This window comes from Mytilus californianus, unplaced genomic scaffold (genome assembly GCF_021869535.1).
Source record: "Mytilus californianus isolate M0D057914Y unplaced genomic scaffold, xbMytCali1.0.p SCAF_3, whole genome shotgun sequence".
Classification (NCBI taxonomy): domain Eukaryota; kingdom Metazoa; phylum Mollusca; class Bivalvia; order Mytilida; family Mytilidae; genus Mytilus; species Mytilus californianus.
The window spans coordinates 84,818,355-84,832,745 of NW_026262679.1; positions in this window are offsets into that span (position 1 = coordinate 84,818,355).

Here is a 14,391-nt window from a genome sequence, read left to right on the forward strand (position 1 = left end):
TTTGTAGATCCGCCAGGATCTGTATCGATATTGATAGGGAACAATCTGGGATCTTCAACACACGTTAACATAGGCTTCCAATCCATCTTAGAAAATAGGTAGATATAAATAAATGATTTACATTATTATTTTCCAGAAATGAAGGAAAATTAATAATTCCATTACAACTTTAATTTTGTGGCAGTTATTGAAAACATGGAATAATCTACTGGATTCAGTTCTTCAGAATAAATTACATTTATATTTCTTTTTGCCTGTAAAAACATCACAAGACAACACACCGAATTCCCTATAAATATGGAATACAAATAGAAACCGGTTTTCAAGTATTTATAAATTATTGACTTAAATTTATTTGGATATGAGAGTTCCTGGTGGAGGTAAATCCAAAAAAGCGCTTTAGTCGCATCACATTTGTAAACTATTTGTGGATTATATGTCTATCCCTAAGTATCGTGTCCCAACAGGGAAAAATACACATTTATTAGAGGTCATACCGTCTACTTAACTTAATTAGTGGACTTATTAGACGATGAAACGTGCTTACATTTAAGTTATTTTCTAGATAAGATTTTCTCTGGTAAACAGGAAATCACTTGAATGTGAAAAGTTTGTTATAATATAATTGTTTATACAATGCAGATATATTATTTGCTAGTTGCTAAAACATTCAGTAGAAATTAAATACTTCATACATATTCATTTTCATCATAATTCTTTAAACAAAATACATATCGGATCCCAAGATAGTAGTTCTAGTAAAGTATAAGGTCATCGAATTGGATACAATAATCTTAAAAACATAATAATTTTAAAGCTATCGGCATGTTTTAAATTCTGAACTTCTGTTTTACTATAGGGAAGATTTGTATCAGTCATCGGGTGTGAGGTGGGTGTATAAGGGAGACCATAATGCTGGTATCGTCAATAATATGAGGGATGATCTCGAGCCTGACAAAGTTACTTTAAGCTATGATGAACGGTTTGCTTATGTATCACTTCCTGTGAGTAATTGTCTTTCATTTTGTATGCGTATGCTTTAAGTAAATGTTGTCTTATCAATTCTGAGGATAAACATTACAAAAACTACGAATGTTCATGCACTTAACATAATGACAATTAATATCTTAATCTAAAAACGGTGGTATTTTGTCATGTATCTTATTTTTTGTTCCTTGATTTTAAATCTCAAATAACAAGTTGTCAATTTCGAATTATTGTTACTTCGTGAAACAGGACATTATATGGATAGTTGCCTCTGAGTAGAAAATCCTTGTGTTTCGAATAATTCAACATTTCATTAAAAGTAAGTTTACAAAAAAATGAACATATCAATAAAACCATGGCTTAAAGAAAAACGACAGTCTATGAAAAACTACACAGAAAACTATAGACTGGTCAACTACACCCCCTCCAAAATCCTTAGGTGATCTCAGGTGTCCTGGAAATGTAAGCAGATATATATGCTTAAAGCAGACCAAATAATCGGAATGACCACAATCGGAACCACGTTAATTCCTAACGTATAGAGGTCTGGTGCGTCGACTAGCAATCTCTTTAAATAAGTATTACACATTGAAAACTGTAATATATGAAATTCATTATTCTTGAAACAATTGTTAGGAAGGAAAAAACAAACATAACTTATATATGTGTGTATTATTATGTGAATATATCGGTCGTTAGACATCCAAATGAGATTAATACGTTCGTTTCAGTTCTTGTGCAATTATTGTTGTGACAAGAACCAGTCATATAACATCACGTAAACTCAACTTTGTATTGCATGTTCATATTGAAAAAAAATTATCTCGTAAACAAATTGTACAGAAGAAGCCTCTAGAATTGAAATATAAAAAAACCTATGATAACGTTTGCTCTCATTTTAGTTTATGCTTTGCTGAAAGGATATAGACGAAAATGTGTTTAGTCAAACTTAATATTACATATATATTATTATTTTGGAATATTATGTATCATATATTACCATAGAAAAATAAATTTCCTAAAAAATAATGAAAATAAAAGTTCACAAATTTGGTGCGTCTGAAGCGCTTTTCTGGATTTACCTACAGCAGTAACGCTCAATACCAACAATTTAAAGCTAAGGATAACAAAAAGTGTGTATATTATTTGGCGAAATGTTGATTTCATTTAGGAAAATAACGCTATTGTTAGAATAGACATCGAATCTTATACAGTGAATCAAGTTTTGCCACTTGGTTTAAAGAACTTGACGCTGTATAGAACGGACTGTAGTGATCAAGATGGAGGTATGATGTAACAAGTTATAAAGTTTGGAAAGAGATCTCAATATTGATAAATGTTCTCTTTTTCAATGTAACATCGTAAAATCAAATGTAGTACGATTTTTTTCTGTAATTTCATGAGGTCTCTTTGGATCTATTTTATTTAAAGGAGAAGGTATGATTAATCCACGTTTTGGCCCCATGAATTCGAAAATAAAAAAATCTGCCTAATAACATATTTCAAATCTTGATGAAAATACCAAATGAACATTCAAACTCATAAGTCGAAAATAAGCTGACAACGCCATGGCTAAAAAAGACAAAGACCAACAGACAAACAGACAAACAATAGTACACAAAACACAACATAGAAAGCTAAAGACTGAGCAAGACATTAAACAGTCAACCATCAGTATTTATATTTTTGAATTTTGTCTTACATTCATATATTTAAATTCGGGCTTGAAACTTCTTGCATTGTATGAGAAACTGCAAAAATATATTAATTCTTATATCATGTCATCAATAATTAGATTTTAGCAAACCCCAAAAGATATTTTGCCACAAAATATTTATTACAAAAAAGTACCAAACACTACATGTTAAATGGCTAGTTGACGTCAAATGTGTCAATTTCGACATGTAAAAATTGCCGATTGGTATTTTTGTATTGTTCACATCTGTTTCTATAGGTTTTGAAAGTTTAATGTTGGTGAATAATTTAAGAATTGTTGCTTCTTTTATTCTCCTTTTTATTCAAATTATAGTATAGTGCTACGATATATATGATATCCTACAAATTAAGACACATTTTCACAAAGCAGCCTATTTCGATTGGTGCAAATATTTTTGGATCTTGAAGAGGCTTAAGAGAGAGACAGGAGATACCAAAGGGATATTCAAGCTGATTAGTCAAACACAAACTGACAACGCCATGGCAAAAACAAAAAAACTATCTACAGACAATGAACATTCATCTAAACACATGATAGAGAACTATAGACAGAGCAACACGAACTCCAACAAAACCCGAGTTAACTCATGTGGCCCGGAAGAGTTAGCAGATCCTTATCCACACGTGGCAGCCGAAGTGTTGCTCATATAAGGTAGCAATAAACAGTTAGGAAAAAATATTAAAATTTTCCCTCATAAATTTTACCATCCCCTTTTCATTGCCTTCTTGCAATATTAAGCTTACTGTTTGTGTCATATATGTGCATATGTATGTAATCAGAATCTTCCATAGATTTCATACCCAGTATATAAAATTTTAAAATATAATTTCTTTTTGGTGTATCCATGGCAACAATCTGCATTTTTTTGTTATAAAATATAGCAAAAAGGGGGGAAAAGATGTGACATATTTCCCCAAAATTTGACCAAAAGTAGAATTTCAATCACTTCAAGTAATACCTTTTCTGAAACTGTTTACATATATCTTTCAATAAATCCAATGAAAATCATATGTCTTTCGTCTCATTTTTTTGTAAAATTGCGTCAAAAACTTCATGTAGAAAAAAAGTGTTTGTAAACATTACATTAATTTCTGGACCGATGACCGGTCTAGCTATGAAAATACGGAGAGTCAAACAGAGAATAGCCCATAAAACATGTAAAAAATAATTGTGATGTTCTTATAAACCACCTTTGAAGGCTAAATTAGTACTCAGCTGTCTAAAAATGAATTTTATTACACAATAACTTTCATATATGAAAAATCCACCGGGGCCAAAATGCGAAACCAAACTCCTAACTGTGTATTGCTACCTAAGTCCAAATTGGTTGATAATTTCGATTCGGTGAGGTTACATTCGAGGAAAAGAGGATGTGATTGTGGTTATGACAATTGGAACTTATCATCTAGAAAACTGATATTCCATAACGGTCAACTTACTATTGATGATTAATTGTTGGTGTTTAACTCCAGTTTCAGCACTATTTGTTATTTTGCGGCGGCCAGTTTTTTATTGGTCGAGAAAGCCGTGGTGGTCGGAGAGAACTACCGACCTTCGGCAGGAAAACTGGCAATCCTAATCAATAAAGATTGGAGTTCGAACTCACAACATCAATATTGAAAATCTAGTGATACAGTATTTATACTATATAGACCACTCGACCACCATGATGGCGTCCGTAAAATTTTCGAAGGGAAGACTCCAACTTCACCACTTGGAACCCTTTGTTCAATAGCATCGGTGTAAGCAGCAACCCTCCATCAAGGAAATCATGATAGGAAATACAAGTTCTGCAATATCGTATTTACTGGGAGATTTATAAGGCGCTGCATTAAGCGTAAAGCCCGCTTGAAAAAATCCGCCCTCAGATATATATATATCGTGTGCAGCCGCTGCTGGAATGTTGTTCCATGGAAATTGAAAGTTCACAATTGAAAAGCTGAAATCATCTGTTGTTTCGTAAAGTTTTGTTCTCAGCCGACCCTCCTTTTCACAATCCCATCCATTTTTCCTCTAATGTGATCTAACGAATTAGACACATCCCAGGGTTTGTACTTTTGCTTACCCTTCCGGGGCACCTGTGATCACCCTTAGTTTTGTTTTAAAGGAGTTCGTTTTGCTCCTGCTTTAGTTTATAATGTTGTTCTTTCTATCTAATGTATTTGATGTTTATACCGGTAACAATCTCGTCTATCCTTTGTCACGAAAAATTTGTTTTAATTTCAAAATTTCACATTCGGTTAAGTTTCAAGGCTAGAAAATTCACATGACCGATGGTTTAGGAATTTGGTGATGTCTTAGAGTTGGATACAAATCAATTACCAATCCCCTTTTGCATTATACAAAATCACTTGACATAATAACATTTACGGTGCCAATATTTCTGCACCACTTGCGCAGTTCGACAATATATAACTGTTGATTGATGCTTGAGACTAAAATATTTAAAAATCCGAAACTTTTTACAAAATGAAGAGATTATAAACCAAAAAGGACAAAAAGTATAGGCAATGCCGAGCAAGGAATCAGTCCTTTGCATGAGGGAGATTTATTCTTTAATTTAGAATAAATTCAAAAAATTTATAATACTAATTTAAATAACGCAATATCCGTATTTTCATGCCATTACCAAAATCCTGGCTACTAGGCTGGGGATACTCCCGGGGACTAACGTTACAACATATGTTAAGGATGTACACCTCTGAGGAGCCAAAAATTTCTAGAATTAAACTTTTTTTCTTAACCTGATTTTTGGTTTTATATGACTGTAAGAAAGTAATTGATAAAGAAAAAATCATATGGTGGTGCACTTCTTTTTTTGCTACGGCCAATTGAAAGTACCTAATTTTAATGATTTTCCCATTTTTCATCAGTTTTTACCCATTTTTGGGCTATTATCATGAAACAATTCACAGTTTCACGATTAAACTTTTTCTAATACTTTCACTAAAGATAAAGTGGACCAATCTGAATAAATTTAACTTAAAAAAAACTATAGGTAGTGTTAATATTAGAAAGTTTTAAAAAGTGTTGTTGCTTTTTCATGTCAAATTGACCATGCTGTCAATTTTGTAAATTTTGGATTTTTCTCTTTTTCTAGAACCAAAAGCATATTATTTCAACTTCTTTGTTATAAATGATTGAAAAAATACATATCAAAGAAATTTGAAAAGAAAAAATTGACATGGGATATACATATTTTTGGTAAAATGATTTCTTGTACCCTCACCCATTCTCTCAACATTTTGGATGATGAGACTGACTGGATTGGTTATAAAATTCGAAAACTTTATTACTCAAAAACTACTTATACTAAATGCACAATTTTTTCAAAGGATACATCCTTCTGTTTACCCTTCCGGTGCACCTGAGATCAACCCTGGTTTTTGGTGAGGTTCGTGTTGCTCAGTCTTTAAATTCTATGTTATGTTTTGTATGCTGTTGTTTGTCTTTTGGTCGTTTTTCGTGTTTTGCCATAAGTTGTCAGTTTGCTTTCGACTTATGAGTTTGAATGTTCCATTGGTATATTTCGCCTCTCTTCTAAGTAATATAGGTTTGGTTTTGTTTTCGTCAAGGAACATATATTCGATATTTTTCTTTTATTTTAACAAAGAACACAAAATATGTTTTGAATAAATAGTCATCCTATCCGTACATGTAGTGTCTGTTGTGAAAATAATAATATAAGACGATATTTATTATTCTACCTTTTATTTCAATGTCATTAATAGAACTAAGATACTGAAAGAAAAATTATGTGTTGGTACTCCTGAATTTTTTTAAATCTTTGAACAGCAAAACACAAAGACGTGACAAACTCACTAATTCAGTCAAATGGTTGAGTCTGATAATTTTAAATACGTCTTGGTCTCTCAGAAATACTGCACATTTTAATCAAATTTATTATGAAACTTCTAAGGAGTGTTGTTTCTGTTTTTTTTCTTGGGCGACAGTACTAGTACCCAAACAACTGCTGGTGCTTCCTATCTGGTTTCCTGTAGTAGCGAGCATATTTCGACCCTGTTTTCCAAATTATGTGTTGTTTCTATTGCCTTGTTAAAGTTAAAGATTATCGTGTTGGTAGGTGCATTGTGCCGATTTTTTTTCTTTGTATTTAAGTATTATGGTCTATATGGCAAATGGGGAGATTTGTGAGCACTTTAAATCACACAACATATTGTGGCTTTCCCAGTCAAGCTAATCAAGTATTGTTAGTTGGTGTTTGTCTTTGTATGTATGTCTAGTTTCTTTATCGGAGGAGTCGGGTTTTGGTGACTAATGTGGTCAGTTGTACTGTGAGGTAGTTTTGTGGATTCCTGTTATCCCTATATATTATTTATATGATTTCAAACGCGTGTTGTGCGCAACAGAAATATGTTCAAACTGTTTAAATTGATAACACTTAGTCGGTACAGCTGTTGGTGGACTAATAGCGAATTGATTGTATGCTATGATTATCGCGATTTTGTATATTTTTCCTTTAGTCTTTTTTGTGATAATTTTTTTATATCATTATACTCCCTTGAGATGGAAAATTATCGTCAGAAAATGAGGGCGTACGTTTCGTTGTCAGTATAAATATCTACGACGTCATAAGCAAAATAGCGATAAACAGATTATCAATGGTCTTTCAAACTCGATGATGTTTCTCGGTCACATCTTATCTCATGGCTGTCGCCCTTCGATGAGCTTGTAGCTGCGAAACACCCTCTTGTTTGAAAAATCATTGATAATCTATAATTCTAACACCATATACTTTTATTGACTTTCGACACTTTCTAACTCGAACGTACCTTATGGTTATTCAGGTGCGCAGGTAATCATAATATTACAAACCAGATACGTATACACTTTCTAAAAAAAGTTAATCAATGATTATATGTTTTCTCACTTTCTTTGTTACTGAATTATTCAATTGCAATAACATATCTGTTTCTTATGTTGACTGTTGAATGGGCAAATTTATTACACTGTCCCATTTATGCGATGTACCAGGCAACAGATATTGCAACTGCAATTCTAAATAACCAGGAGTATATAGTATCAGCAAATCAAGGAGTTATAAAAAGATATGCAGCTGCTGATGGATTAACGAATTCGTTTGATGAGTCTGAAAGAGCAAGACAAATACATCTGGGTATGCTTATTTCTAATAACAAAAGAAGAAATATTTTAATAATCAATCCGACATTCAGGTAGATATTGGACAAAAAACTGTACTGAAAGATACAAAAAATCAATAGTCTATAGCTACTTTTCGTATAATCAAGAATAGAGCAAATGCGTTTCAGTATGTGGAAGTGTTTTATTCCGATTATAAAAATATTGATGTATAGATATTGCTTAAAATTTATTTTGCTTTTAAGGTAAAAATGAAACCCTGCATGTTTCGAACACTATGATGTTGCTAATATATTGCTTCGTATAGATTCATATGTTTCGTGGGTGAAGATTGCAATAAACAGTCATACATTTATTTTGTATTTACATTGTATCATAGGTCAAATTTATTTGTTCAGTGTATGTTCAATGGTGTTAATTTGTCCTTTGATTGAGTTAAGCTATTTCAGTTGATATTTTATAGTGTGTCTTTCTATGTTGTGATGTTACACTATTGTTTCAGAAAAAGGGTGAAGGTTTGGTACCATTAAAACGTTTAAACCCGCTGCATTTGTTTGCACCTGTCCTAAGTCAGGATTCTGATGTTCAGTAGTTTGTTGATGTGGTTCATAAGTGTTTCTCGTTTCTCGTTTTTATATAGATTAGACCGTTGGTTTTTCCCGTTTGAATGGTTTTACACTAGTAATTTTTGGGGCCCTTTATAGCTTACTGTTCGGTGTGAGCCAAGGCTCCGTGTTGAAGACCGTACTGTGACCTATAATGGTTTACTTTTATAAATTTTGACTTGGATGGAGAGTTGTCTCATTGGCACTCATACCACATCTTCTTATATCTATATATGGTCATCGGTGCTATGAAATATGAGTACTGATTTCATAAAAGTTAAACTCCATACAAATCTTCATCATAGGTTGTTAGTTTTACATCATTATACGACATAAATGGTTTAACTTGTCGATTACTTTTTAACTGACCAATTTGAAGATCTCTGAAACGATTTAAAAAGTTATATTTTTAATAATAGATAACGACTTTGATCAATCAGCGTGGCCAGCATCGTTAACCACAGCTGTGAATTCCAATCAGCAACTTGGTAAGTTCTCGTATCATTTAAACAACAGTGTACAAAATAGCGTTACATGGGAGTAACAATCAACCGTCTTGAGACGGAAACTTGAAAGAAGAAAGTATAATAGCTGATTAACTGTGATTACTTAATTTGTTACATAATTTAGACATTTTTCTTCACGAATATTTATGAATAAGGTTTTATGCGAGGATAATTTTTACGTTCAAACATATATTTTTAATATCATCAGCCAACATCTTTAAAAAACGTTCTTCATTATTAATACATACTAGCGCTATGATACGTTGATGAACGTAATCCGACGTTTGGTTTATAAATTCCTCCAAAAGTTGGACTTCGGTTTATAAATTGAATATGAACGTATCAAAATATTTGTAGGAATGAACAACATTTCAATGTTCTTAACTCTAGGGGTAATGTTGCAAGCAATGATTGATTATAGTTTAACAAAAAAAGATAACACCAAATGACGAATTACAATTGTCCAATATTAAAGAAAAAGGAGTTTTGTATGAATTGCTATTCATTTTTGTAAAATATGGCAAATTTTACATGTTTTTCATAGGTTAAGCTCAAAAGGACATTCTTAACCAAAATGAATTATTCTGTAACTTGTAAGCAAAACATAGCTAGCTTCACTTTCGATAATGTATTTTCAGTTTGATTAAGAATGTCCTTTTCATTTATTTCTTAATAAAATTACTCAAAGTTTGCGCAAAATCCTTCAAAATTACAGTTTTTATTCATTTTTATGTCTTTACAAATGTATCTATAAGTTCAGAAATACGATATGCTTTTTGTTACAACCTGGGAAAGCTCATAAGAAGAGTTAATACGTACATTTTAGTAATAGAGATAGTTGTCTCATTGGCAATCATCTCCGTATAATAATATTTAGATAACATGCATTCGTGTTAAACTAGGTTTTATAAACCATGTATTAATTGAATAGAAATTGATAAATAGTTTGATCGGGACTAAATGGACTAGAAATAACCGTTCGTGGTGTCAGATATAGTTTTGAGTCTCATCTTATAGTAGCGAAAAGGAAATCGATAACCGAGGGCAATCTAACAATCAATTTTTTTTTACAATTATGTTTTAAGATGTTTTTCCATATGTTTTGTACAATTAGATAGAAAGATAAATAAATTAATAAAAAAAAACGTGATAGTTAGCATTCCTCTATACTCTACACTGAAACCAGGATATAATATCTAGATCCACTTTTAAAACACATTCGGTAAATAACAAATGATGAAAATAAGTAAAAAAACTAAATTGTTTTATACCTGTGCCGGCCGTTTACTTGTTCGAGAGTCAGACGCAAGAGATCCTATCACACAAAGAATTAAAGATATTACTGCTTATGGAACACGAAGTTTTTCGTTGTGGTCGGTTTACACAATACATTTAGCATATGATACCGCTGATGAACTGGAAACGAAAGAAAACGAAGTGTATCCAAATACCTTTAATGGGGATGTCAGTAACGGAAACCAGTCACCACTTCAACAGAAAGACCTAAGGTCAGACGATCATGTTAGTTGATGAAATGGAATAGTAATAATAATAATGATAATAATAAACGGAACAACCGTTACAACAAAATATAACTCTCCACTAATCGCAGACAACTCTTAAGAAATCCCTCGGGGGCTCATGTAGCTTGTGCGGCTTAGTGGTCTATGTAGTTCATCTTTAGCTATCTGTAGCATGTCAACGCCTATGTTGTGAGTTCGAAGCTCGTTTGGGGCAAGGTGTGTTTGATCTTAATTGACTTGGATTACCAATTTTCCTGTAGAAGGTCTGTGGTTCTCTCTCCAGCTTCCTTTACCAAAACAACTGCTGAACGTATCACAGTTAATACGTTACGTATATGAGGAAGAACGACTAAAATCGACACTACATACGTTTTACGGTCACCATCACGAATTTATGTTTTGACAGATATTGTGTGTCGGTGTCACAACTCACTAGCGATATGTTTTCAAGGTCTGAGATTTTTAGAAACCTGTATGATCTGTAATTTTAACGTTTGTGTCCCATTTCCGATTGTGATATTTTGACTGAGTGTGAAACCGCATGCGGATGATGCATGCATAGAAGGAAACGGTTCCCCTGTTGACATTCGCGGACTCGCACCTTTTGGAGTTCATGCTATTACCTCAGTTGTTGTTTGTTGCCCTGATTTGTCTCTTCATAATCGATTTCCGAGATTTGAACGTCGGAAAACTACTGTCCCTTAAATTAGTGAGTAATGGCAAATGTTACATGTTTTTTTTAGTAAAATTAAGGAGGACATCCTTAACAAAAATAAATTATTTTGTAACTTGTAGATATACATAGCTCTACTTTCGATATAATGTTGGAGTTTGTCAGGAATATTTTACTCGTTCTTTTTTCTTTCAAAATACTCCAAATTTGGTAGAATCTTTCAAAACTACAGTATTGAGGTATTTGTATACCTTTAAAAGTTCAGAAGTACGATATGTTGTTGTTACTACCTGAAAAAGTACATATGAAGAGTTTATACCATATATTTTAGTTAAGATTGAAAATGACCTTAGTTTTAAATAATATCAGGTAAATTTTGCCCTATCCATATGAAAGATAAGGGAATCCATTTTCCTTGATCGGTCATTAATGGTACAGGTCTTAAAACATTTGTCAGGGTCCAGAACCGACCGCACTTGCAGTTGGACAAAGTGGAGCTATACCTTTAATAGTAATTGGTACAAGAACAGGTGCTATACATCTTTATGCGGAAGAACTGTTTGGACTTAGACACCAAAGTGTACATCGAGAAGGGCAGACATCTCAAATCTGGAATGTCTTATATGACGCTAATCAAGCTGGTGACGCCATTATAACAGACATCGGGTATATATATTTTTACATATATTATCAATTTTGATAGCATTGTTTTTTATTTGCAACTCTGTGCTATTTACGGAATCAGATAGTCATTTCTATTACTGTTCTAAATATACAGCCATAGCATTTAAAGTTGCAAACGAGTAATAATAAATCATACCAACGAACACATCGACAAAAAACCTGATTATAAGTGTGTGTTTGATTTTTGATCGTATGTCGCTGTAACTAACAATTGTATATGGTAAAGCTCTAAATCGTCCGAGTCTAGACAAATCGTGAATCAATAAAACAAAGACCACAAAAAACATCTAACATCAAAACCAAATAGATTTATTACACATATCAATATTGTATTTGATTTATATATGCTCGTCTTGTTTATGGTTAAAAAAGTGTTACTTAAAAACATTGTTTAACATTAAAACATGCCATTTAAGGGTTATCCTGAAATTATATATTTTTTTACTATGCAGAATCATAAACGCAAGTGAGTCCCCGAATGGAAAGGTATTGGTATGGGTAATTGGTTCAGCGACAGGTTCGCTTGGAATATATGAAGTTGCCTTTCTACGGAAATAAAATATGTGTAAAATTACCTGGTTCTACAATCCCAATATCTATTTAATTCAACCCTGCGACAAGCAGGCATTCAATGTTTTAACAATGTGAATAAGATTACATAGCATCCGTCTCATCATTATAAATGTTATCAAAAGACTCATTTAATTCTCAGATACAGAATTATTTACTTTTAAAGCTACAGCCTGCGTGTTTGCCTTGAGTGCGGGAGGTCGTGCATTCGAACCCCAGCCGGGTCAAACCAAAGACTTTAAAATTAGCCTTTGCTGCTTCTCCGCTTATAAAACGGCATTAAGAAGTAAGAACAAAGACTTGTCGGTCAGTTTCAGAATAATCTGTCCGGGTACGGTGACAGGTCTTCCTGTGGACTGTTATCTTGTGAACTAGCACCTTGAAAATCCGGCTCAGAGTGTCTGTCTAGCACAAAGCAGGGGTAATATTCATATAACATTAATATTTTCTGGTCCTCAATATGCATTTAATTTTCCGCTGGACGTTTTGGGAAATGTTTTGTTCTGAATAGTTTTCAACTTCGATATTGCTTTTGCATTCCGACTGATTTGAATCGAGTCCCCTTATTATTCGTATCTAGACGAATGGCATACTAAATCAAAAGCCTTGCATTTTAATGATTATTTACAACAACTGGGTCGATACCAAAGCTGTGGGAAGTTTCGTCTTCGGGAGTACCAGCTCGGTAGTCAGTACTCCTTGATGAATTAATATCTTTGATGTGGTCATTTTCTGAAAATTGATTCTTCATAAAATGTTTAAAATTATTCGAAACACTATGCGTGTTTTTCTCCATGGCATAGATGGCCTTATACCATGTGCTGCCTAAAAAAAGGAGTTTGAACTATTCTCGTGTATTCTTGTTCACCTCAGATTTTGTTTACGCTCATATTGCTCAATCTTCAGTTATTTTGTGTAGTTTTCTGTCAACTGTTGTTTGTCTTTTTTTATCCATGGTGTTGTATGTCTATCTTCGACTTGTTGGTTTTCATTGAACCTTTGGAATCTTAGTCCTTCCTTTCAAGGGAGACTGTACGTTAAGCAACGAACAACCAATCATCCATCCCAGGGAGAATCAAAAGTCGCAAGTCAAAGAAGGTTATATAACCTCATGGTCAAAAGGACGAACTGGGAAACAAAACCCCATAAAACATGAAACATGAAAATATTAAATGAAGAACACACACTTTGTTCTTGAAAGCGTGTGCATTTCTTGTTCAACTAGTGATACACGATCTGTTGATTTCTAAATACGACTGATTGCCTGCTCATGACATGACCAAAATCTAATAATAGGTTGCATTCAGTGGTCATGTCAAGTATGATGAAAAGTGGGTGGTTTGTAGGCCAAATAAACATATAAGTGATATTTTGTGACACTGGTATACTGAAAGTTAACATAGTCACGATGACGACCGTAATTGAATTCCCACAAGAACGAACGCAATATTATAAGACGTTCCACTGTGTATTATGTTTTTAGCTTGTTAGCACAATTACGTTTTCGACTTTTAAATGAACAGGTCAACCTTTGTATGCTGTAAGTTTCAGTGGTTGCGCATTTTATTGTGTATGGTGTATTGTGTACGTACGGTTCTGTTTGGATTTTGTGGTACTTCTGATATGCCGAATAATCGTTTGGTCTAACATATATTTGTAGATTAATATCACGAGAATGAATTCCAATGTATATGTATTTAGATTAGGATCCTTTGATGGATTTGGCTATTTTTTTAGGTTCTTTTTGGTCATATAGCTCTTCAACTGTTTCGATTTTTATTCATCCTTGGCTTTCAAACATTCGGCTTTGAGCGTTCCTGATGAAGGTAAATCCAGAAAAACGCTTCGGGGGCACAAATTTATAACGCGTCGTTTTCGTTTTTTTCTTTTTCAAACCCTTAACTAATGGAAAAGAAAGAAATCCGAAATACATGACTCAATTGACAAAAATAAAATCCATTTTAATGATATATATACTTAATTTTAAATGTTTCCTTATTTCATA